This window comes from Crinia signifera, chromosome 8 (assembly GCF_055691185.1).
Source record: "Crinia signifera chromosome 8, ASM5569118v1, whole genome shotgun sequence".
Taxonomy (NCBI): Eukaryota; Metazoa; Chordata; class Amphibia; order Anura; family Myobatrachidae; genus Crinia; species Crinia signifera.
The window spans coordinates 89,540,016-89,558,864 of NC_139224.1; the positions used below are offsets into that span (position 1 = coordinate 89,540,016).

The 18,849-nt window shown below is 39.4% G+C and overlaps 26 non-coding genes and 15 pseudogenes across 26 annotated transcripts; all 41 read right to left on the minus strand.

Annotated features, from left to right (window-relative positions):
• Nucleotides 1-169: 169 nt before the first annotated feature.
• LOC146028327 (5S ribosomal RNA) lies at nucleotides 170-288 on the minus strand (annotated as a pseudogene).
• Nucleotides 289-634: 346 nt separating this feature from the next.
• LOC146034245 (5S ribosomal RNA) lies at nucleotides 635-753 on the minus strand. Its single transcript, XR_014459652.1, has one exon. It is a non-coding gene; the product is annotated as a 5S ribosomal RNA (ribosomal RNA).
• Nucleotides 754-1,098: 345 nt separating this feature from the next.
• On the minus strand, nucleotides 1,099-1,207 carry LOC146029353 (5S ribosomal RNA; annotated as a pseudogene).
• Nucleotides 1,208-1,552: 345 nt separating this feature from the next.
• LOC146034620 (5S ribosomal RNA) lies at nucleotides 1,553-1,671 on the minus strand. The gene has a single exon (XR_014460025.1). It is a non-coding gene; the product is annotated as a 5S ribosomal RNA (ribosomal RNA).
• A 345-nt stretch (nucleotides 1,672-2,016) lies between these two features.
• Nucleotides 2,017-2,125, minus strand: LOC146029355 (5S ribosomal RNA; annotated as a pseudogene).
• Nucleotides 2,126-2,470: 345 nt separating this feature from the next.
• LOC146034622 (5S ribosomal RNA) lies at nucleotides 2,471-2,589 on the minus strand. Its single transcript, XR_014460026.1, has one exon. It is a non-coding gene; the product is annotated as a 5S ribosomal RNA (ribosomal RNA).
• Nucleotides 2,590-2,933: 344 nt separating this feature from the next.
• LOC146028328 (5S ribosomal RNA) lies at nucleotides 2,934-3,052 on the minus strand (annotated as a pseudogene).
• A 346-nt stretch (nucleotides 3,053-3,398) lies between these two features.
• LOC146034247 (5S ribosomal RNA) lies at nucleotides 3,399-3,517 on the minus strand. Its single transcript, XR_014459653.1, has one exon. It is a non-coding gene; the product is annotated as a 5S ribosomal RNA (ribosomal RNA).
• A 345-nt stretch (nucleotides 3,518-3,862) lies between these two features.
• LOC146029356 (5S ribosomal RNA) lies at nucleotides 3,863-3,971 on the minus strand (annotated as a pseudogene).
• Nucleotides 3,972-4,316: 345 nt separating this feature from the next.
• Nucleotides 4,317-4,435, minus strand: LOC146034623 (5S ribosomal RNA). The gene has a single exon (XR_014460027.1). It is a non-coding gene; the product is annotated as a 5S ribosomal RNA (ribosomal RNA).
• A 345-nt stretch (nucleotides 4,436-4,780) lies between these two features.
• On the minus strand, nucleotides 4,781-4,889 carry LOC146029357 (5S ribosomal RNA; annotated as a pseudogene).
• A 345-nt stretch (nucleotides 4,890-5,234) lies between these two features.
• LOC146034624 (5S ribosomal RNA) lies at nucleotides 5,235-5,353 on the minus strand. Its single transcript, XR_014460028.1, has one exon. It is a non-coding gene; the product is annotated as a 5S ribosomal RNA (ribosomal RNA).
• Nucleotides 5,354-5,696: 343 nt separating this feature from the next.
• On the minus strand, nucleotides 5,697-5,815 carry LOC146034249 (5S ribosomal RNA). The gene has a single exon (XR_014459655.1). It is a non-coding gene; the product is annotated as a 5S ribosomal RNA (ribosomal RNA).
• A 345-nt stretch (nucleotides 5,816-6,160) lies between these two features.
• LOC146034405 (5S ribosomal RNA) lies at nucleotides 6,161-6,279 on the minus strand. Its single transcript, XR_014459811.1, has one exon. It is a non-coding gene; the product is annotated as a 5S ribosomal RNA (ribosomal RNA).
• A 345-nt stretch (nucleotides 6,280-6,624) lies between these two features.
• On the minus strand, nucleotides 6,625-6,743 carry LOC146034741 (5S ribosomal RNA). Its single transcript, XR_014460145.1, has one exon. It is a non-coding gene; the product is annotated as a 5S ribosomal RNA (ribosomal RNA).
• A 345-nt stretch (nucleotides 6,744-7,088) lies between these two features.
• On the minus strand, nucleotides 7,089-7,207 carry LOC146034406 (5S ribosomal RNA). The gene has a single exon (XR_014459813.1). It is a non-coding gene; the product is annotated as a 5S ribosomal RNA (ribosomal RNA).
• A 345-nt stretch (nucleotides 7,208-7,552) lies between these two features.
• Nucleotides 7,553-7,671, minus strand: LOC146034743 (5S ribosomal RNA). Its single transcript, XR_014460146.1, has one exon. It is a non-coding gene; the product is annotated as a 5S ribosomal RNA (ribosomal RNA).
• A 345-nt stretch (nucleotides 7,672-8,016) lies between these two features.
• On the minus strand, nucleotides 8,017-8,135 carry LOC146027717 (5S ribosomal RNA). The gene has a single exon (XR_014455105.1). It is a non-coding gene; the product is annotated as a 5S ribosomal RNA (ribosomal RNA).
• Nucleotides 8,136-8,480: 345 nt separating this feature from the next.
• On the minus strand, nucleotides 8,481-8,599 carry LOC146029666 (5S ribosomal RNA; annotated as a pseudogene).
• A 344-nt stretch (nucleotides 8,600-8,943) lies between these two features.
• LOC146027602 (5S ribosomal RNA) lies at nucleotides 8,944-9,062 on the minus strand. The gene has a single exon (XR_014454995.1). It is a non-coding gene; the product is annotated as a 5S ribosomal RNA (ribosomal RNA).
• A 345-nt stretch (nucleotides 9,063-9,407) lies between these two features.
• LOC146027730 (5S ribosomal RNA) lies at nucleotides 9,408-9,526 on the minus strand. The gene has a single exon (XR_014455117.1). It is a non-coding gene; the product is annotated as a 5S ribosomal RNA (ribosomal RNA).
• A 344-nt stretch (nucleotides 9,527-9,870) lies between these two features.
• LOC146032570 (5S ribosomal RNA) lies at nucleotides 9,871-9,989 on the minus strand. The gene has a single exon (XR_014457998.1). It is a non-coding gene; the product is annotated as a 5S ribosomal RNA (ribosomal RNA).
• Nucleotides 9,990-10,335: 346 nt separating this feature from the next.
• Nucleotides 10,336-10,454, minus strand: LOC146029598 (5S ribosomal RNA; annotated as a pseudogene).
• Nucleotides 10,455-10,799: 345 nt separating this feature from the next.
• LOC146028962 (5S ribosomal RNA) lies at nucleotides 10,800-10,918 on the minus strand (annotated as a pseudogene).
• A 346-nt stretch (nucleotides 10,919-11,264) lies between these two features.
• Nucleotides 11,265-11,383, minus strand: LOC146034250 (5S ribosomal RNA). The gene has a single exon (XR_014459656.1). It is a non-coding gene; the product is annotated as a 5S ribosomal RNA (ribosomal RNA).
• A 345-nt stretch (nucleotides 11,384-11,728) lies between these two features.
• LOC146034529 (5S ribosomal RNA) lies at nucleotides 11,729-11,847 on the minus strand. Its single transcript, XR_014459934.1, has one exon. It is a non-coding gene; the product is annotated as a 5S ribosomal RNA (ribosomal RNA).
• A 345-nt stretch (nucleotides 11,848-12,192) lies between these two features.
• LOC146029430 (5S ribosomal RNA) lies at nucleotides 12,193-12,301 on the minus strand (annotated as a pseudogene).
• A 345-nt stretch (nucleotides 12,302-12,646) lies between these two features.
• Nucleotides 12,647-12,765, minus strand: LOC146034625 (5S ribosomal RNA). Its single transcript, XR_014460029.1, has one exon. It is a non-coding gene; the product is annotated as a 5S ribosomal RNA (ribosomal RNA).
• A 345-nt stretch (nucleotides 12,766-13,110) lies between these two features.
• On the minus strand, nucleotides 13,111-13,219 carry LOC146029358 (5S ribosomal RNA; annotated as a pseudogene).
• Nucleotides 13,220-13,564: 345 nt separating this feature from the next.
• Nucleotides 13,565-13,683, minus strand: LOC146034626 (5S ribosomal RNA). The gene has a single exon (XR_014460030.1). It is a non-coding gene; the product is annotated as a 5S ribosomal RNA (ribosomal RNA).
• Nucleotides 13,684-14,026: 343 nt separating this feature from the next.
• Nucleotides 14,027-14,145, minus strand: LOC146034251 (5S ribosomal RNA). Its single transcript, XR_014459657.1, has one exon. It is a non-coding gene; the product is annotated as a 5S ribosomal RNA (ribosomal RNA).
• A 345-nt stretch (nucleotides 14,146-14,490) lies between these two features.
• On the minus strand, nucleotides 14,491-14,609 carry LOC146034408 (5S ribosomal RNA). Its single transcript, XR_014459815.1, has one exon. It is a non-coding gene; the product is annotated as a 5S ribosomal RNA (ribosomal RNA).
• Nucleotides 14,610-14,954: 345 nt separating this feature from the next.
• On the minus strand, nucleotides 14,955-15,073 carry LOC146034744 (5S ribosomal RNA). Its single transcript, XR_014460147.1, has one exon. It is a non-coding gene; the product is annotated as a 5S ribosomal RNA (ribosomal RNA).
• A 345-nt stretch (nucleotides 15,074-15,418) lies between these two features.
• LOC146027718 (5S ribosomal RNA) lies at nucleotides 15,419-15,537 on the minus strand. Its single transcript, XR_014455106.1, has one exon. It is a non-coding gene; the product is annotated as a 5S ribosomal RNA (ribosomal RNA).
• Nucleotides 15,538-15,882: 345 nt separating this feature from the next.
• Nucleotides 15,883-16,001, minus strand: LOC146029663 (5S ribosomal RNA; annotated as a pseudogene).
• Nucleotides 16,002-16,345: 344 nt separating this feature from the next.
• LOC146027603 (5S ribosomal RNA) lies at nucleotides 16,346-16,464 on the minus strand. The gene has a single exon (XR_014454996.1). It is a non-coding gene; the product is annotated as a 5S ribosomal RNA (ribosomal RNA).
• Nucleotides 16,465-16,809: 345 nt separating this feature from the next.
• On the minus strand, nucleotides 16,810-16,918 carry LOC146029606 (5S ribosomal RNA; annotated as a pseudogene).
• Nucleotides 16,919-17,263: 345 nt separating this feature from the next.
• Nucleotides 17,264-17,382, minus strand: LOC146028303 (5S ribosomal RNA; annotated as a pseudogene).
• Nucleotides 17,383-17,725: 343 nt separating this feature from the next.
• LOC146034718 (5S ribosomal RNA) lies at nucleotides 17,726-17,844 on the minus strand. Its single transcript, XR_014460122.1, has one exon. It is a non-coding gene; the product is annotated as a 5S ribosomal RNA (ribosomal RNA).
• Nucleotides 17,845-18,189: 345 nt separating this feature from the next.
• LOC146029788 (5S ribosomal RNA) lies at nucleotides 18,190-18,308 on the minus strand (annotated as a pseudogene).
• A 344-nt stretch (nucleotides 18,309-18,652) lies between these two features.
• On the minus strand, nucleotides 18,653-18,771 carry LOC146027604 (5S ribosomal RNA). Its single transcript, XR_014454997.1, has one exon. It is a non-coding gene; the product is annotated as a 5S ribosomal RNA (ribosomal RNA).
• Nucleotides 18,772-18,849: the final 78 nt, after the last annotated feature.

Here is an 18,849-nt window from a genome sequence, read left to right on the forward strand (position 1 = left end):
TTTAGCTGCAAAAAGCAGTTGGAATTGGGCCTAAACAGTGTGGTAAGTCTTTAGGTGATGGCTATTGTGTCTGTTTGACCTCTTCCAAATGTCTGTACTGGCAATAAAAAGAAAAAGTTTTCAATTTAAATAGCTAGAGAATAAAATCAATTTGACAGTAATGTGAAAAAAACTACAGCACCTAGTGTTCCCATGTGGTCTCCCACCCAAGTACTAACCAGACCCAACACTGCTTAGCTTCCAAGATCAGACGAGATTGTGTCTATCCAATGTGGTATGGCTGTAGGTGAGATACATGCACTTTTTTTCCCCTCTTCTACTTCTATCACCAGGTAAGCTAATAAAAAAGTTTCCTAACTGTATTGGCTTACTGAAAAAAATCATGTGTTGGTAATGTAAAAAGACCTACAGGACATGATATTAGCAGGGGGTCTTAAATTAAACTAGTAAAGAGGCTCAACACTGTTTAGCTGCCAAAAGCAGTTGGAATTGGGCCTAAACAGTGTGGTAAGTCTTTAGGTGATGGCTATTGTGTCTGTTTGACCTCTTCCAAATGTCTGTGCTGGCAATAAAAAGAAAAAGTTTCCAATTTAAATAGCTAGAGAATAAAAACAATTTGCCAGTAATGTGAAAAGACCTAGAGCACCTGGTGTTCCCATGTGGTCTCCCACCAAAGTACTAACCAGGCCCAACACTGCTTAACTTCCAAGATCAGACGAGATTGGGCTTATCCAATGTGGTATGGCTGTAGGTGAAATACAGGCACTTTTTTGCCCTCTTCTACTTCTATCACCAGGTAAGCTAATAAAAAAGTTTCCTAACTGTATTGGATTACTGAAAAAAATCATGTGTTGGTAATGTAAAAAGACCTACAGAACATGATATTAGCAGGAGGTCTTAAATTAAACCACTAAAGAGGCTCAACACTGTTTAGCTGCCAAAAGCATTTGGAATTGGGCCTAAACAGTGTGGTAAGTCTTTAGGTGATGGCTATTGTGTCTGTTTGACCTCTTCCAAATGTCAGTGCTGGCAATAAAAAGAAAAAGTTTCCAATTTAAATAGCTAGAGAATAAAAACAATTTGCCAGTAATGTGAAAAAACCTACAGCACCTGGTGTTCCCATGTGGTCTCCCACCCAAGTACTAACCAGGCCCAACACTGCTTAGCTTCCAAGATCAGGCCTATCCAATGTGGTATGGCTGTAGGTGAGATACAGGCACTTTTTTGCCCTCTTCTACTTCTATCACCAGGTAAGCTAATAAAAAAGTTTCCTAACTGTATTGGCTTACTGAAAAAAATCATGTGTTGGTAATGTAAAAAGACCTACAGGACATGATATTAGCAGGGGGTCTTAAATTAAACTACTAAAGAGGCTCAACACTGTTTAGCTGCCAAAAGCAGTTGGAATTGGGACTAAACAGTGTGGTAAGTCTTTAGGTGATGGTTATTGTGTCTGTTTGACGTCTTCCAAATGTCTGTGCTGGCAATAAAAAGAAAAAGTTTCCAATTTAAATAGCTAGAGAATAAAAACAATTTGCCAGTAATGTGAAAAGACCTAGAGCACCTGGTGTTCCCATGTGGTCTCCCACCAAAGTACTAACCAGGCCCAACACTGCTTAACTTCCAAGATCAGACGAGATTGGGCCTATCCAATGTGGTATGGCTGTAGGTAAAATTCAGGCACTTTTTTGCCCTCTTCTACTTCTATCACCAGGTAAGCTAATAAAAAAGTTTCCTAACTGTATTGGCTTACTGAAAAAAATCATGTGTTGGTAATGTAAAAAGACCTACAGGACATGATATTAGCAGGGGGTCTTAAATTAAACTACTAAAGAGGCTCTACACTGTTTAGCTGACAAAAGCAGTTGGAATTGGGCCTAAACAGTGTGGTAAGTCTTTAGGTGATGGCTATTGTGTCTGTTTGACCTCTTCCAAATGTCTGTACTGGCAATATAAAGAAAAAGTTTCCAATTTAAATAGCTAGAGAATAAAAACAATTTGCCAGTAATGTGAAAAAACCTACAGCACCTGGTGTTCCCATGTGGTCTCCCACCCAAGTACTAACCAGGCCCAACACTGCTTAGCTTCCAAGATCAGGCCTATCCAATGTGGTATGGCTGTAGGTGAGATACAGGCACTTTTTTGCCCTCTTCTACTTCTATCACCAGGTAAGCTAATAAAAAAGTTTCCTAACTGTATTGGCTTACTGAAAAAAATCATGTGTTGGTAATGTAAAAAGACCTACAGGACATGATATTAGCAGGGGGTCTTAAATTAAACTACTAAAGAGGCTCAACACTGTTTAGCTGCCAAAAGCAGTTGGAATTGGGCCTAAACAGTGTGGTAAGTCTTTAGGTGATGGTTATTGTGTCTGTTTGACGTCTTCCAAATGTCTGTGCTGGCAATAAAAAGAAAAAGTTTCCAATTTAAATAGCTAGAGAATAAAAACAATTTGCCAGTAATGTGAAAAGACCTAGAGCACCTGGTGTTCCCATGTGGTCTCCCACCAAAGTACTAACCAGGCCCAACACTGCTTAACTTCCAAGATCAGACGAGATTGGGCCTATCCAATGTGGTATGGCTGTAGGTAAAATACAGGCACTTTTTGCCCTCTTCTACTTCTATCACCAGGTAAGCTAATAAAAAAGTTTCCTAACTGTATTGGCTTACTGAAAAAAATCATGTGTTGGTAATGTAAAAAGACCTACAGGACATGATATTAGCAGGGGGTCTTAAATTAAACTACTAAAGAGGCTCAACACTGTTTAGCTGCAAAAAGCAGTTGGAATTGGGCCTAAACAGTGTGGTAAGTCTTTAGGTGATGGCTATTGTGTCTGTTTGACCTCTTCCAAATGTCTGTACTGGCAATAAAAAGAAAAAGTTTTCAATTTAAATAGCTAGAGAATAAAATCAATTTGACAGTAATGTGAAAAAAACTACAGCACCTAGTGTTCCCATGTGGTCTCCCACCCAAGTACTAACCAGACCCAACACTGCTTAGCTTCCAAGATCAGACGAGATTGTGTCTATCCAATGTGGTATGGCTGTAGGTGAGATACATGCACTTTTTTTCCCCTCTTCTACTTCTATCACCAGGTAAGCTAATAAAAAAGTTTCCTAACTGTATTGGCTTACTGAAAAAAATCATGTGTTGGTAATGTAAAAAGACCTACAGGACATGATATTAGCAGGGGGTCTTAAATTAAACTAGTAAAGAGGCTCAACACTGTTTAGCTGCCAAAAGCAGTTGGAATTGGGCCTAAACAGTGTGGTAAGTCTTTAGGTGATGGCTATTGTGTCTGTTTGACCTCTTCCAAATGTCTGTGCTGGCAATAAAAAGAAAAAGTTTCCAATTTAAATAGCTAGAGAATAAAAACAATTTGCCAGTAATGTGAAAAGACCTAGAGCACCTGGTGTTCCCATGTGGTCTCCCACCAAAGTACTAACCAGGCCCAACACTGCTTAACTTCCAAGATCAGACGAGATTGGGCTTATCCAATGTGGTATGGCTGTAGGTGAAATACAGGCACTTTTTTGCCCTCTTCTACTTCTATCACCAGGTAAGCTAATAAAAAAGTTTCCTAACTGTATTGGATTACTGAAAAAAATCATGTGTTGGTAATGTAAAAAGACCTACAGAACATGATATTAGCAGGAGGTCTTAAATTAAACCACTAAAGAGGCTCAACACTGTTTAGCTGCCAAAAGCATTTGGAATTGGGCCTAAACAGTGTGGTAAGTCTTTAGGTGATGGCTATTGTGTCTGTTTGACCTCTTCCAAATGTCAGTGCTGGCAATAAAAAGAAAAAGTTTCCAATTTAAATAGCTAGAGAATAAAAACAATTTGCCAGTAATGTGAAAAAACCTACAGCACCTGGTGTTCCCATGTGGTCTCCCACCCAAGTACTAACCAGGCCCAACACTGCTTAGCTTCCAAGATCAGGCCTATCCAATGTGGTATGGCTGTAGGTGAGATACAGGCACTTTTTTGCCCTCTTCTACTTCTATCACCAGGTAAGCTAATAAAAAAGTTTCCTAACTGTATTGGCTTACTGAAAAAAATCATGTGTTGGTAATGTAAAAAGACCTACAGGACATGATATTAGCAGGGGGTCTTAAATTAAACTACTAAAGAGGCTCAACACTGTTTAGCTGCCAAAAGCAGTTGGAATTGGGACTAAACAGTGTGGTAAGTCTTTAGGTGATGGTTATTGTGTCTGTTTGACGTCTTCCAAATGTCTGTGCTGGCAATAAAAAGAAAAAGTTTCCAATTTAAATAGCTAGAGAATAAAAACAATTTGCCAGTAATGTGAAAAGACCTAGAGCACCTGGTGTTCCCATGTGGTCTCCCACCAAAGTACTAACCAGGCCCAACACTGCTTAACTTCCAAGATCAGACGAGATTGGGCCTATCCAATGTGGTATGGCTGTAGGTAAAATTCAGGCACTTTTTTGCCCTCTTCTACTTCTATCACCAGGTAAGCTAATAAAAAAGTTTCCTAACTGTATTGGCTTACTGAAAAAAATCATGTGTTGGTAATGTAAAAAGACCTACAGGACATGATATTAGCAGGGGGTCTTAAATTAAACTACTAAAGAGGCTCTACACTGTTTAGCTGACAAAAGCAGTTGGAATTGGGCCTAAACAGTGTGGTAAGTCTTTAGGTGATGGCTATTGTGTCTGTTTGACCTCTTCCAAATGTCTGTACTGGCAATATAAAGAAAAAGTTTCCAATTTAAATAGCTAGAGAATAAAAACAATTTGCCAGTAATGTGAAAAAACCTACAGCACCTGGTGTTCCCATGTGGTCTCCCACCCAAGTACTAACCAGGCCCAACACTGCTTAGCTTCCAAGATCAGGCCTATCCAATGTGGTATGGCTGTAGGTGAGATACAGGCACTTTTTTGCCCTCTTCTACTTCTATCACCAGGTAAGCTAATAAAAAAGTTTCCTAACTGTATTGGCTTACTGAAAAAAATCATGTGTTGGTAATGTAAAAAGACCTACAGGACATGATATTAGCAGGGGGTCTTAAATTAAACTACTAAAGAGGCTCAACACTGTTTAGCTGCCAAAAGCAGTTGGAATTGGGCCTAAACAGTGTGGTAAGTCTTTAGGTGATGGTTATTGTGTCTGTTTGACGTCTTCCAAATGTCTGTGCTGGCAATAAAAAGAAAAAGTTTCCAATTTAAATAGCTAGAGAATAAAAACAATTTGCCAGTAATGTGAAAAGACCTAGAGCACCTGGTGTTCCCATGTGGTCTCCCACCAAAGTACTAACCAGGCCCAACACTGCTTAACTTCCAAGATCAGACGAGATTGGGCCTATCCAATGTGGTATGGCTGTAGGTGAAATACAGGCACTTTTTGCCCTCTTCTACTTCTATCACCAGGTAAGCTAATAAAAAAGTTTCCTAAATTATTGGCTTACTGAAAAAAATCATGTGTTGGTAATGTAAAAAGACCTACAGGACATGATATTAGCAGGGGGTCTTAAATTAAACTACTAAAGAGGCTCAACACTGTTTAGCTGCCAAAAGCAGTTGGAATTGGGCCTAAACAGTGTGGTAAGTCTTTAGGTGATGGCTATTGTGTCTGTTTGACCTCTTCCAAATGTCTGTGCTGGCAATAAAAAGAAAAAGTTTCCAATTTAAATAGCTAGAGAATAAAAACAATTTGCCAGTAATGTGAAAAGACCTAGAGCACCTGGTGTTCCCATGTGGTCTCCCACCAAAGTACTAACCAGGCCCAACACTGCTTAACTTCCAAGATCAGACGAGATTGGGCTTATCCAATGTGGTATGGCTGTAGGTGAGATAAAGGCACTTTTTTGCCCTCTTCTACTTCTATCACCAGGTAAGCTAATACAAAAGTTTCCTAACTGTATTGGCTTACTGAAAAAAATCATGTGTTGGTAATGTAAAAAGACCTACAGGACATGATATTAGCAGGGGGTCTTAAATTAAACTACTAAAGAGGCTCTACACTGTTTAGCTGCCAAAAGCAGTTGGAATTGGGCCTAAACCGTGTGGTAAGTCTTTAGGTGATGGCTATTGTGTCTGTTTGACCTCTTCCAAATGTCTGTACTGGCAATATAAAGAAAAAGTTTCCAATTTAAATAGCTAGAGAATAAAAACAATTTGCTAGTAATGTGAAAAAACCTACAGCACCTGGTGTTCCCATGTGGTCTCCCACCCAAGTACTAACCAGGCCCAACACTGTTTAGCTTCCAAGATCAGACGAGATTGGGCCTATCCAATGTGGTGTGGCTGTAGGTGAGATACAGGCACTTTTTTGCCCTCTTCTACTTCTATCACCAGGTAAGCTAATAAAAAAGTTTCCTAACTGTATTGTCTTACTGAAAAAAATCATGTGTTGGTAATGTAAAAATACCTACAGGACATGATATTAGCAGGGGGTCTTAAATTAAACTACTAAAGAGGCTCAACACTGTTTAGCTGCCAAAAGCAGTTGGAATTGGGCCTAAACAGTGTGGTAAGTCTTTAGGTGATGGTTATTGTGTCTGTTTGACCTCTTCCAAATGTCTGTGCTGGCAATAAAAAGAAAAAGTTTCCAATTTAAATAGCTAGAGAATAAAAACAATTTGCCAGTAATGTGAAAAGACCTAGAGCACCTGGTGTTCCCATGGGGTCTCCCACCAAAGTACTAACCAGGCCCAACACTGCTTAACTTCCAAGATCAGACGAGATTGGGCCTATCCAATGTGGTATGGCTGTAGGTGAAATACAGTCACTTTTTTGCCCTCTTCTACTTCTATCACCAGGTAAGCTAATAAAAAAGTTTCCTAACTGTATTGGCTTACTGAAAAAAATCATGTGTTGGTAATGTAAAAAGACCTACAGGACATGATATTAGCAGGGGGTCTTAAATTAAACTACTAAAGAGGCTCTACACTGTTTAGCTGCCAAAAGCAGTTGGAATTGGGCCTAAACCGTGTGGTAAGTCTTTAGGTGATGGCTATTGTGTCTGTTTGACCTCTTCCAAATGTCTGTACTGGCAATATAAAGAAAAAGTTTCCAATTTAAATAGCTAGAGAATAAAAACAATTTGCTAGTAATGTGAAAAAACCTACAGCACCTGGTGTTCCCATGTGGTCTCCCACCCAAGTACTAACCAGGCCCAACACTGTTTAGCTTCCAAGATCAGACGAGATTGGGCCTATCCAATGTGGTGTGGCTGTAGGTGAGATACAGGCACTTTTTTGCCCTCTTCTACTTCTATCACCAGGTAAGCTAATAAAAAAGTTTCCTAACTGTATTGTCTTACTGAAAAAAATCATGTGTTGGTAATGTAAAAATACCTACAGGACATGATATTAGCAGGGGGTCTTAAATTAAACTACTAAAGAGGCTCAACACTGTTTAGCTGCCAAAAGCAGTTGGAATTGGGCCTAAAAAGTGTGGTAAGTCTTTAGGTGATGGTTATTGTGTCTGTTTGACCTCTTCCAAATGTCTGTGCTGGCAATAAAAAGAAAAAGTTTCCAATTTAAATAGCTAGAGAATAAAAACAATTTGCCAGTAATGTGAAAAGACCTAGAGCACCTGGTGTTCCCATGGGGTCTCCCACCAAAGTACTAACCAGGCCCAACACTGCTTAACTTCCAAGATCAGACGAGATTGGGCCTATCCAATGTGGTATGGCTGTAGGTGAAATACAGTCACTTTTTTGCCCTCTTCTACTTCTATCACCAGGTAAGCTAATAAAAAAGTTTCCTAACTGTATTGGCTTACTGAAAAAAATCATGTGTTGGTAATGTAAAAAGACCTACAGGACATGATATTAGCAGGGGGTCTTAAATTAAACTACTAAAGAGGCTCAACACTGTTTAGCTGCCAAAAGCAGTTGGAATTGGGCCTAAACAGTGTGGTAAGTCTTTAGGTGATGGCTATTGTGTCTGTTTGACCTCTTCCAAATGTCTGTGCTGGCAATAAAAAGAAAAAGTTTCCAATTTAAATAGCTAGAGAACAAAAAAAAATTGCCAGTAATGTGAAAAAATCTACAGCATCTGGTGTTCCCATGTGGTCTCCCACCCAAGTACTAACCAGGCCCAACACTGCTTAGCTTCCAAGATCAGACGAGATTGGGCCTATCCAATGTGGTATGGCTGTAGGTGAGATACAGGCACTTTTTTGCCCTCTTCTACTTCTATCACCATGTAAGCTAATAAAAAAGTTTCCTAACTGTATTGGCTTACTGAAAAAAATCATGTGTTGGTAATGTAAAAAGACCTACAGGACATGATATTAGCAGGGGGTCTTAAATTAAACTACTAAAGAGGCTCAACACTGTTTAGCTGCCAAAAGCAGTTGGAATTGGCCCTAAACAGTGTGGTAAGTCTTTAGGTGATGGGTATTGTGTCTGTTTGACCTCTTCCAAATGTCTGTGCTGGCAATAAAAATAAAAAGTTTCCAATTTAAATAGCTAGAGAATAAAAACAATTTGCCAGTAATGTGAAAAGACCTAGAGCACCTGGTGTTCTTATGTGTTCTCCCACCAAAGTACTAACCATTCCCAACACTGCTTAATTTCCAAGATCAGACGAGATTGGGCCTATCCAATGTGGTATGGCTGTAGGTGAAATACAGGCACTTTTTGCCCTCTTCTACTTCTTTCACCAGGTAAGATAATAAAATAATTTCCTAAATGTATTGGCTTACTGAAAAAAATCATGTGTTGGTAATGTAAAAAGACCTACAGGACATGATATTAGCAGGGGGTCTTAAATTAAACTACTAAAGAGGCTCAACACTGTTTAGCTGCCAAAAGCAGTTGGAATTGGGCCTAAACAGTGTGGTAAGTCTTTAGGTGATGGCTATTGTGTCTATTTGACCTCTTCCAAATGTCTGTACTGGCAATGAAAAGAAAAAGTTTCTATTTTAAATAGCTAGAGAATAAAAACAATTTGCCAGTAATGTGAAAAAACCTACAGCACCTGGTGTTCCCATGTGGTCTCCCACGCAAGTACTAACCAGGCCCAACACTGCTTAGCTTCCAAGATCAGACGAGATTGGGCCTATCCAATGTGGTATGGCTACAGGCGAGATACAGGCACTTTTTTGCTCTCTTCTACTTCTATCACCAGGTAAGCTAATAAAAAAGTTTCCGAACTGTATTGGCTTACTGAAAAAAATCATGTGTTGGTAATGTAAAAAGACCTACAGGACACGATATTAGCAGGGGGTCTTAAATTAAACTACTAAAGAGGCTCTACACTGTTTAGCTGACAAAAGCAGTTGGAATTGGGCCTAAACAGTGTGGTAAGTCTTTAGGTGATGGCTATTGTGTCTGTTTGACCTCTTCCAAATGTCTGTGCTGGCAATAAAAATAAAAAGTTTCCAATTTAAATAGCTAAAGAATAAAAACAATTTGCCAGTAATGTGAAAAGACCTAGAGCACCTGGTGTTCTTATGTGGTCTCCCACCAAAGTACTAACCAGGCCCAACACTGCTTAACTTCCAAGATCAGACGAGATTGGGCCTATCCAATGTGGTATGGCTGTAGGTGAAATATAGGCACTTTTTGCCCTCTTCTACTTCTATCACCAGGTAAGCTAATAAAAAAGTTTTCTAAATGTATTGGCTTACTGAAAAAAATCATGTGTTGGTAATGTAAAAAGACCTACAGGACATGATATTAGCAGGGGGTCTTAAATTAAACTACTAAAGAGGCTCAACACTGTTTAGCTGCCAAAAGCAGTTGGAATTGGGCCTAAACAGTGTGGTAAGTCTGTAGGTGATGGCTATTGTGTCTGTTTGACCTCTTCCAAATGTCTGTACTGGCAATAAAAAGAAAAAATATCAAATTTAAATAGCTAGAGAATAAAAACAATTTGCCAGTAATGTGAAAAAACCTACAGCACCTGGTGTTCCCATGTGGTCTCCCACCCAAGTACTAACCAGGCCCAACACTGCTTAGCTTCCAAGATCAGACGAGATTGGGCCTATCCAATGTGGTATGGCTGTAGGTGCGATACAGGCACTTTTTTGATCTCTTCTACTTCTATCACCAGGTAAGCTAATAAAAAAGTTTCCTAACTGTATTGGCTTACTGAAAAAAATCATGTGTTGGTAATGTAAAAAGACCTACAGGACATGATATTAGCAGGGGGTCTTAAATTAAACTACTAAAGAGGCTCAACACTGTTTAGCTGCCAAAAGCAGTTGGAATTGGGCCTAAACAGTGTGGTAAGTCTTTAGTTGATGGCTATTGTGTCTGTTTGACCTCTTCCAAATGTCTGTACTGGCAATAAAATAAAAAAAGTTTCCAATTTAAATAGCTAGAGAATAAAAACAATGTGCCAGTAATGTGAAAAAACCTACAGCACCTGGTGTTCCCATGTCGTCTCCCACCCAAGTACTAACCAGGCCCAACACTGCTTAGCTTTCAAGATAAGACAAGATTGGGCCTATCCAATGTGGTATGGCTGTATGTGAGATACAGTCACTTTTTTGCCCTCTTCTACTTCTATCACCGGGTAAGCTAATACAAAAGTTTCCTAACTGTATTGGCTTACTGAAAAAAATCATGTGTTGGTAATCTAAAAAGACCTACACGACATGATATTAGCAGGGGGTCTTAAATTAAACTACTAAAGAGGCTCAACACTGTTTAGCTGCAAAAAGCAGTTGGAATTGGGCCTAAACAGTGTGGTAAGTCTTTAGGTGATGGCTATTGTGTCTGTTTGACCTCTTCCAAATGTCTGTACTGGCAATAAAAAGAAAAAGTTTTCAATTTAAATAGCTAGAGAATAAAATCAATTTGACAGTAATGTGAAAAAAACGACAGCACCTAGTGTTCCCATGTGGTCTCCCACCCAAGTACTAACCAGGCCCAACACTGCTTAGCTTCTAAGATCAGACGAGATTGTGTCTATCCAATGTGGTATGGCTGTAGGTGAGATACATGCACTTTTTTTCCCCTCTTCTACTTCTATCACCAGGTAAGCTAATAAAAAAGTTTCCTAACTGTATTGGCTTACTGAAAAAAATCATGTGTTGGTAATGTAAAAAGACCTACAGGACATGATATTAGCAGGGGGTCTTAAATTAAACTAGTAAAGAGGCTCAACACTGTTTAGCTGCCAAAAGCAGTTGGAATTGGGCCTAAACAGTGTGGTAAGTCTTTAGGTGATGGCTATTGTGTCTGTTTGACCTCTTCCAAATGTCTGTGCTGGCAATAAAAAGAAAAAGTTTCCAATTTAAATAGCTAGAGAATAAAAACAATTTGCCAGTAATGTGAAAAGACCTAGAGCACCTGGTGTTCCCATGTGGTCTCCCACCAAAGTACTAACCAGGCCCAACACTGCTTAACTTCCAAGATCAGACGAGATTGGGCTTATCCAATGTGGTATGGCTGTAGGTGAAATACAGGCACTTTTTTGCCCTCTTCTACTTCTATCACCAGGTAAGCTAATAAAAAAGTTTCCTAACTGTATTGGATTACTGAAAAAAATCATGTGTTGGTAATGTAAAAAGACCTACAGAACATGATATTAGCAGGAGGTCTTAAATTAAACCACTAAAGAGGCTCAACACTGTTTAGCTGCCAAAAGCATTTGGAATTGGGCCTAAACAGTGTGGTAAGTCTTTAGGTGATGGCTATTGTGTCTGTTTGACCTCTTCCAAATGTCAGTGCTGGCAATAAAAAGAAAAAGTTTCCAATTTAAATAGCTAGAGAATAAAAACAATTTGCCAGTAATGTGAAAAAACCTACAGCACCTGGTGTTCCCATGTGGTCTCCCACCCAAGTACTAACCAGGCCCAACACTGCTTAGCTTCCTAGATCAGACGAGATTGGGCCTATCCAATGTGGTATGGCTGTAGGTGAGATACAGGCACTTTTTTGCCCTCTTCTACTTCTATCACCAGGTAAGCTAATAAAAAAGTTTCCTAACTGTATTGGCTTACTGAAAAAAATCATGTGTTGGTAATGTAAATAGACCTACAGGACATGATATTAGCAGGGGGTCTTAAATTAAACTACTAAAGAGGCTCAACACTGTTTAGCTGACAAAAGCAGTTGGAATTGGGCCTAAACAGTGTGGTAAGTCTTTAGGTGATGGCTATTGTGTCTGTTTGACCTCTTCCAAATGTCTGTACTGGCAATATAAAGAAAAAGTTTCCAATTTAAATAGCTAGAGAATAAAAACAATTTGCCAGTAATGTGAAAAAACCTACAGCACCTGGTGTTCCCATGTGGTCTCCCACCTAAGTACTAACCAGGCCCAACACTGCTTAGCTTCCAAGATCAGGCCTATCCAATGTGGTATGGCTGTAGGTGAGATACAGGCACTTTTTTGCCCTCTTCTACTTCTATCACCAGGTAAGCTAATAAAAAAGTTTCCTAACTGTATTGGCTTACTGAAAAAAATCATGTGTTGGTAATTTAAAAAGACCTACAGGACATGATATTAGCAGGGGGTCTTAAATTAAACTACTAAAGAGGCTCAACACTGTTTAGCTGCCAAAAGCAGTTGGAATTGGGACTAAACAGTGTGGTAAGTCTTTAGGTGATGGTTATTGTGTCTGTTTGACGTCTTCCAAATGTCTGTGCTGGCAATAAAAAGAAAAAGTTTCCAATTTAAATAGCTAGAGAATAAAAACAATTTGCCAGTAATGTGAAAAGACCTAGAGCACCTGGTGTTCCCATGTGGTCTCCCACCAAAGTACTAACCAGGCCCAACACTGCTTAACTTCCAAGATCAGACGAGATTGGGCCTATCCAATGTGGTATGGCTGTAGGTAAAATTCAGGCACTTTTTTGCCCTCTTCTACTTCTATCACCAGGTAAGCTAATAAAAAAGTTTCCTAACTGTATTGGCTTACTGAAAAAAATCATGTGTTGGTAATGTAAAAAGACCTACAGGACATGATATTAGCAGGGGGTCTTAAATTAAACTACTAAAGAGGCTCTACACTGTTTAGCTGACAAAAGCAGTTGGAATTGGGCCTAAACAGTGTGGTAAGTCTTTAGGTGATGGCTATTGTGTCTGTTTGACCTCTTCCAAATGTCTGTACTGGCAATATAAAGAAAAAGTTTCCAATTTAAATAGCTAGAGAATAAAAACAATTTGCCAGTAATGTGAAAAAACCTACAGCACCTGGTGTTCCCATGTGGTCTCCCACCCAAGTACTAACCAGGCCCAACACTGCTTAGCTTCCAAGATCAGGCCTATCCAATGTGGTATGGCTGTAGGTGAGATACAGGCACTTTTTTGCCCTCTTCTACTTCTATCACCAGGTAAGCTAATAAAAAAGTTTCCTAACTGTATTGGCTTACTGAAAAAAATCATGTGTTGGTAATGTAAAAAGACCTACAGGACATGATATTAGCAGGGGGTCTTAAATTAAACTACTAAAGAGGCTCTACACTGTTTAGCTGACAAAAGCAGTTGGAATTGGGCCTAAACAGTGTGGTAAGTCTTTAGGTGATGGTTATTGTGTCTGTTTGACGTCTTCCAAATGTCTGTGCTGGCAATAAAAAGAAAAAGTTTCCATTTTAAATAGCTAGAGAATAAAAACAATTTGCCAGTAATGTGAAAAGACCTAGAGCACCTGGTGTTCCCATGTGGTCTCCCACCAAAGTACTAACCAGGCCCAACACTGCTTAACTTCCAAGATCAGACGAGATTGGGCCTATCCAATGTGGTATGGCTGTAGGTAAAATACAGGCACTTTTTGCCCTCTTCTACTTCTATCACCAGGTAAGCTAATAAAAAAGTTTCCTAAATTATTGGCTTACTGAAAAAAATCATGTGTTGGTAATGTAAAAAGACCTACAGGACATGATATTAGCAGGGGGTCTTAAATTAAACTACTAAAGAGGCTCAACACTGTTTAGCTGCCAAAAGCAGTTGGAATTGGGCCTAAACAGTGTGGTAAGTCTTTAGGTGATGGCTATTGTGTCTGTTTGACCTCTTCCAAATGTCTGTGCTGGCAATAAAAAGAAAAAGTTTCCAATTTAAATAGCTAAAGAATAAAAACAATTTGCCAGTAATGTGAAAAGACCTAGAGCACCTGGTGTTCCCATGTGGTCTCCCACCAAAGTACTAACCAGGCCCAACACTGCTTAACTTCCAAGATCAGACGAGATTGGGCTTATCCAATGTGGTATGGCTGTAGGTGAGATAAAGGCACTTTTTTGCCCTCTTCTACTTCTATCACCAGGTAAGCTAATACAAAAGTTTCCTAACTGTATTGGCTTACTGAAAAAAATCATGTGTTGGTAATGTAAAAAGACCTACAGGACATGATATTAGCAGGGGGTCTTAAATTAAACTACTAAAGAGGCTCTACACTGTTTAGCTGCCAAAAGCAGTTGGAATTGGGCCTAAACCGTGTGGTAAGTCTTTAGGTGATGGCTATTGTGTCTGTTTGACCTCTTCCAAATGTATGTACTGGCAATATAAAGAAAAAGTTTCCAATTTAAATAGCTAGAGAATAAAAACAATTTGCTAGTAATGTGAAAAAACCTACAGCACCTGGTGTTCCCATGTGGTCTCCCACCCAAGTACTAACCAGGCCCAACACTGTTTAGCTTCCAAGATCAGACGAGATTGGGCCTATCCAATGTGGTGTGGCTGTAGGTGAGATACAGGCACTTTTTTGCCCTCTTCTACTTCTATCACCAGGTAAGCTAATAAAAAAGTTTCCTAACTGTATTGTCTTACTGAAAAAAATCATGTGTTGGTAATGTAAAAATACCTACAGGACATGATATTAGCAGGGGGTCTTAAATTAAACTACTAAAGAGGCTCAACACTGTTTAGCTGCCAAAAGCAGTTGGAATTGGGCCTAAACAGTGTGGTAAGTCTTTAGGTGATGGTTATTGTGTCTGTTTGACCTCTTCCAAATGTCTGTGCTGGCAATAAAAAGAAAAAGTTTCCAATTTAAATAGCTAGAGAATAAAAACAATTTGCCAGTAATGTGAAAAGACCTAGAGCACCTGGTGTTCCCATGGGGTCTCCCACCAAAGTACTAACCAGGCCCAACACTGCTTAACTTCCAAGATCAGACGAGATTGGGCCTATCCAATGTGGTATGGCTGTAGGTGAATTACAGTCACTTTTTTGCCCTCTTCTACTTCTATCACCAGGTAAGCTAATAAAAAAGTTTCCTAACTGTATTGGCTTACTGAAAAAAATCATGTGTTGGTAATGTAAAAAGACCTACAGGACATGATATTAGCAGGGGGTCTTAAATTAAACTACTAAAGAGGCTCAACACTGTTTAGCTGCCAAAAGCAGTTGGAATTGGGCCTAAACAGTGTGGTAAGTCTTTAGGTGATGGCTATTGTGTCTGTTTGACCTCTTCCAAATGTCTGTGCTGGCAATAAAAAGAAAAAGTTTCCAATTTAAATAGCTAGAGAATAAAAAAAAATTGCCAGTAATGTGAAAAAATCTACAGCATCTGGTGTTCCCATGTGGTCTCCCACCCAAGTACTAACCAGGCCCAACACTGCTTAGCTTCCAAGATCAGACGAGATTGGGCCTATCCAATGTGGTATGGCTGTAGGTGAGATACAGGCACTTTTTTGCCCTCTTCTACTTCTATCACCATGTAAGCTAATAAAAAAGTTTCCTAACTGTATTGGCTTACTGAAAAAAATCATGTGTTGGTAATGTAAAAAGACCTACAGGACATGATATTAGCAGGGGGTCTTAAATTAAACTACTAAAGAGGCTCAACACTGTTTAGCTGCCAAAAGCAGTTGGAATTGGCCCTAAACAGTGTGGTAAGTCTTTAGGTGATGGGTATTGTGTCTGTTTGACCTCTTCCAAATGTCTGTGCTGGCAATAAAAATAAAAAGTTTCCAATTTAAATAGCTAGAGAATAAAAACAATTTGCCAGTAATGTGAAAAGACCTAGAGCACCTGGTGTTCTTATGTGTTCTCTCACCAAAGTACTAACCATTCCCAACACTGCTTAATTTCCAAGATCAGACGAGATTGGGCCTATCCAATGTGGTATGGCTGTAGGTGAAATACAGGCACTTTTTGCCCTCTTCTACTTCTTTCACCAGGTAAGCTAATAAAAAAGTTTCCTAAATGTATTGGCTTACTGAAAAAAATCATGTGTTGGTAATGTAAAAAGACCTACAGGACATGATATTAGCAGGGGGTCTTAAATTAAACTACTAAAGAGGCTCAACACTGTTTAGCTGCCAAAAGCAGTTGGAATTGGGCCTAAACAGTGTGGTAAGTCTTTAGGTGATGGCTATTGTGTCTATTTGACCTCTTCCAAATGTCTGTACTGGCAATGAAAAGAAAAAGTTTCCAATTTAAATAGCTAGAGAATAAAAACAATTTGCCAGTAATGTGAAAAAACCTACAGCACCTGGTGTTCCCATGTGGTCTCCCACGCAAGTACTAACCAGGCCCAACACTGCTTAGCTTCCAAGATCAGACGAGATTGGGCCTATCCAATGTGGTATGGCTACAGGCGAGATACAGGCACTTTTTTGCTCTCTTCTACTTCTATCACCAGGTAAGCTAATAAAAAAGTTTCCGAACTGTATTGGCTTACTGAAAAAAATCATGTGTTGGTAATGTAAAAAGACCTACAGGACACGATATTAGCAGGGGGTCTTAAATTAAACTACTAAAGAGGCTCTACACTGTTTAGCTGACAAAAGCAGTTGGAATTGGGCCTAAACAGTGTGGTAAGTCTTTAGGTGATGGCTATTGTGTCTGTTTGACCTCTTCCAAATGTCTGTACTGGTAATATAAAGAAAAAGTTTCCAATTTAAATAGCTAGAGAATAAAAACAATTTGCCAGTAATGTGAAAAAACCTACAGCACCTGGTGTTCCCATGTGGTCTCCCACCCAAGTACTAACCAGGCCCAACACTGCTTAGCTTCCAAAATCAGGCCTATCCAATGTGGTATGGCTGTAGGCGAGATACAGGCACTTTTTTGCCCTCTTCTACTTCTATCACCAGGTAAGCTAATAAAAAAGTTTCCTAACTGTATTGGCTTACTGAAAAAAATCATGTGTTGGTAATGTAAAAAGACCTACAGGACATGATATTAGCAGGGGGTCTTAAATTAAACTACTAAAGAGGCTCAACACTGTTTAGCTGCCAAAAGCAGTTGGAATTGGGCCTAAACAGTGTGGTAAGTCTTTAGGTGATGGTTATTGTGTCTGTTTGACCTCTTCCAAATGTCTGTGCTGGCAATAAAAAGAAAAAGTTTCCAATTTAAATAGCTAGAGAATAAAAACAATTTGCCAGTAATGTGAAAAGACCTAGAGCACCTGGTGTTCCCATGTGGTCTCCCACCAAAGTACTAACCAGTCCCAACACTGCTTAACTTCCAAGATCAGACGAGATTGGGCCTATCCAATGTGGTATGGCTGTAGGTGAAATACAGGCACTTTTTGCCCTCTTCTACTTCTATCACCAGGTAAGCTAATAAAAAAGTTTCCTAAATTATTGGCTTACTGAAAAAAATCATGTGTTGGTAATGTAAAAAGACCTACAGGACATGATATTAGCAGGGGGTCTTAAATTAAACTACTAAAGAGGCTCAACACTGTTTAGCTGCCAAAAGCAGTTGGAATTGGGCCTAAACAGTGTGGTAAGTCTTTAGGTGATGGCTATTGTGTCTGTTTGACCTCTTCCAAATGTCTGTACTGGCAATAGAAAGAAAAAGTTTCCAATTTAAATAGCTAGAGAATAAAAACAATTTGCCAGTAATGTGAAAAAACCTACAGGACCTGGTGTTCCCATGTGGTCTCCCACCCAAGTACTAACCAGGCCCAACACTGCTTAGCTTCCAAGATCAGACGAGATTGGGCCTATCCAATGTGGTATGGCTGTAGGTGAGATACAGGCACTTTTTTGCCCTCTTCTACTTCTATCACCATGTAAGCTAATAAAAAAGTTTCCTACCTGTATTGGCTTACTGAAAAAAATCATGTGTTTGTAATTTAAAAAGACCTACAGGACATGATATTAGCAGGGGGTCTTAAATTAAACTACTAAAGAGGCTCAACACTGTTTAGCTGCCAAAAGCAGTTGGAATTGGCCCTAAACAGTGTGGTAAGTCTTTAGGTGATGGGTATTGTGTCTGTTTGACCTCTTCCAAATGTCTGTGCTGGCAATAAAAATAAAAAGTTTCCAATTTAAATAGCTAGAGAATAAAAACAATTTGCCAGTAATGTGAAAAGACCTAGAGCACCTGGTGTTCTTATGTGTTCTCCCACCAAAGTACTAACCATTCCCAACACTGCTTAATTTCCAAGATCAGACGAGATTGGGCCTATCCAATGTGCTATGGCTGTAGGTGAAATACAGGCACTTTTTGCCCTCTTCTACTTCGTTCACCAGGTAAGCTAATAAAAAAGTTTCCTAAATGTATTGGCTTACTGAAAAAAATCATGTGTTGGTAATGTAAAAAGACCTACAGGACATGATATTAGCAGGGGGTCTTAAATTAAACTACTAAAGAGGCTCAACACTGTTTAGCTGCCAAAAGCAGTTGGAATTGGGCCTAAACAGTGTGGTAAGTCTTTAGGTGATGGCTATTGTGTCTGTTTGACCTCTTCCAAATGTCTGTACTGGCAATGAAAAGAAAAAGTTTCCAATTTAAATAGCTAGAGAATAAAAACAATTTGCCAGTAATGTGAAAAAACCTACAGCACCTGGTGTTCCCATGTGGTCTCCCACGCAAGTACTAACCAGGCCCAACACTGCTTAGCTTCCAAGATCAGACGAGATTGGGCCTATCCAATGTGGTATGGCTACAGGCGAGATACAGGCACTTTTTTGCTCTCTTCTACTTCTATCACCAGGTAAGCTAATAAAAAAGTTTCCGAACTGTATTGGC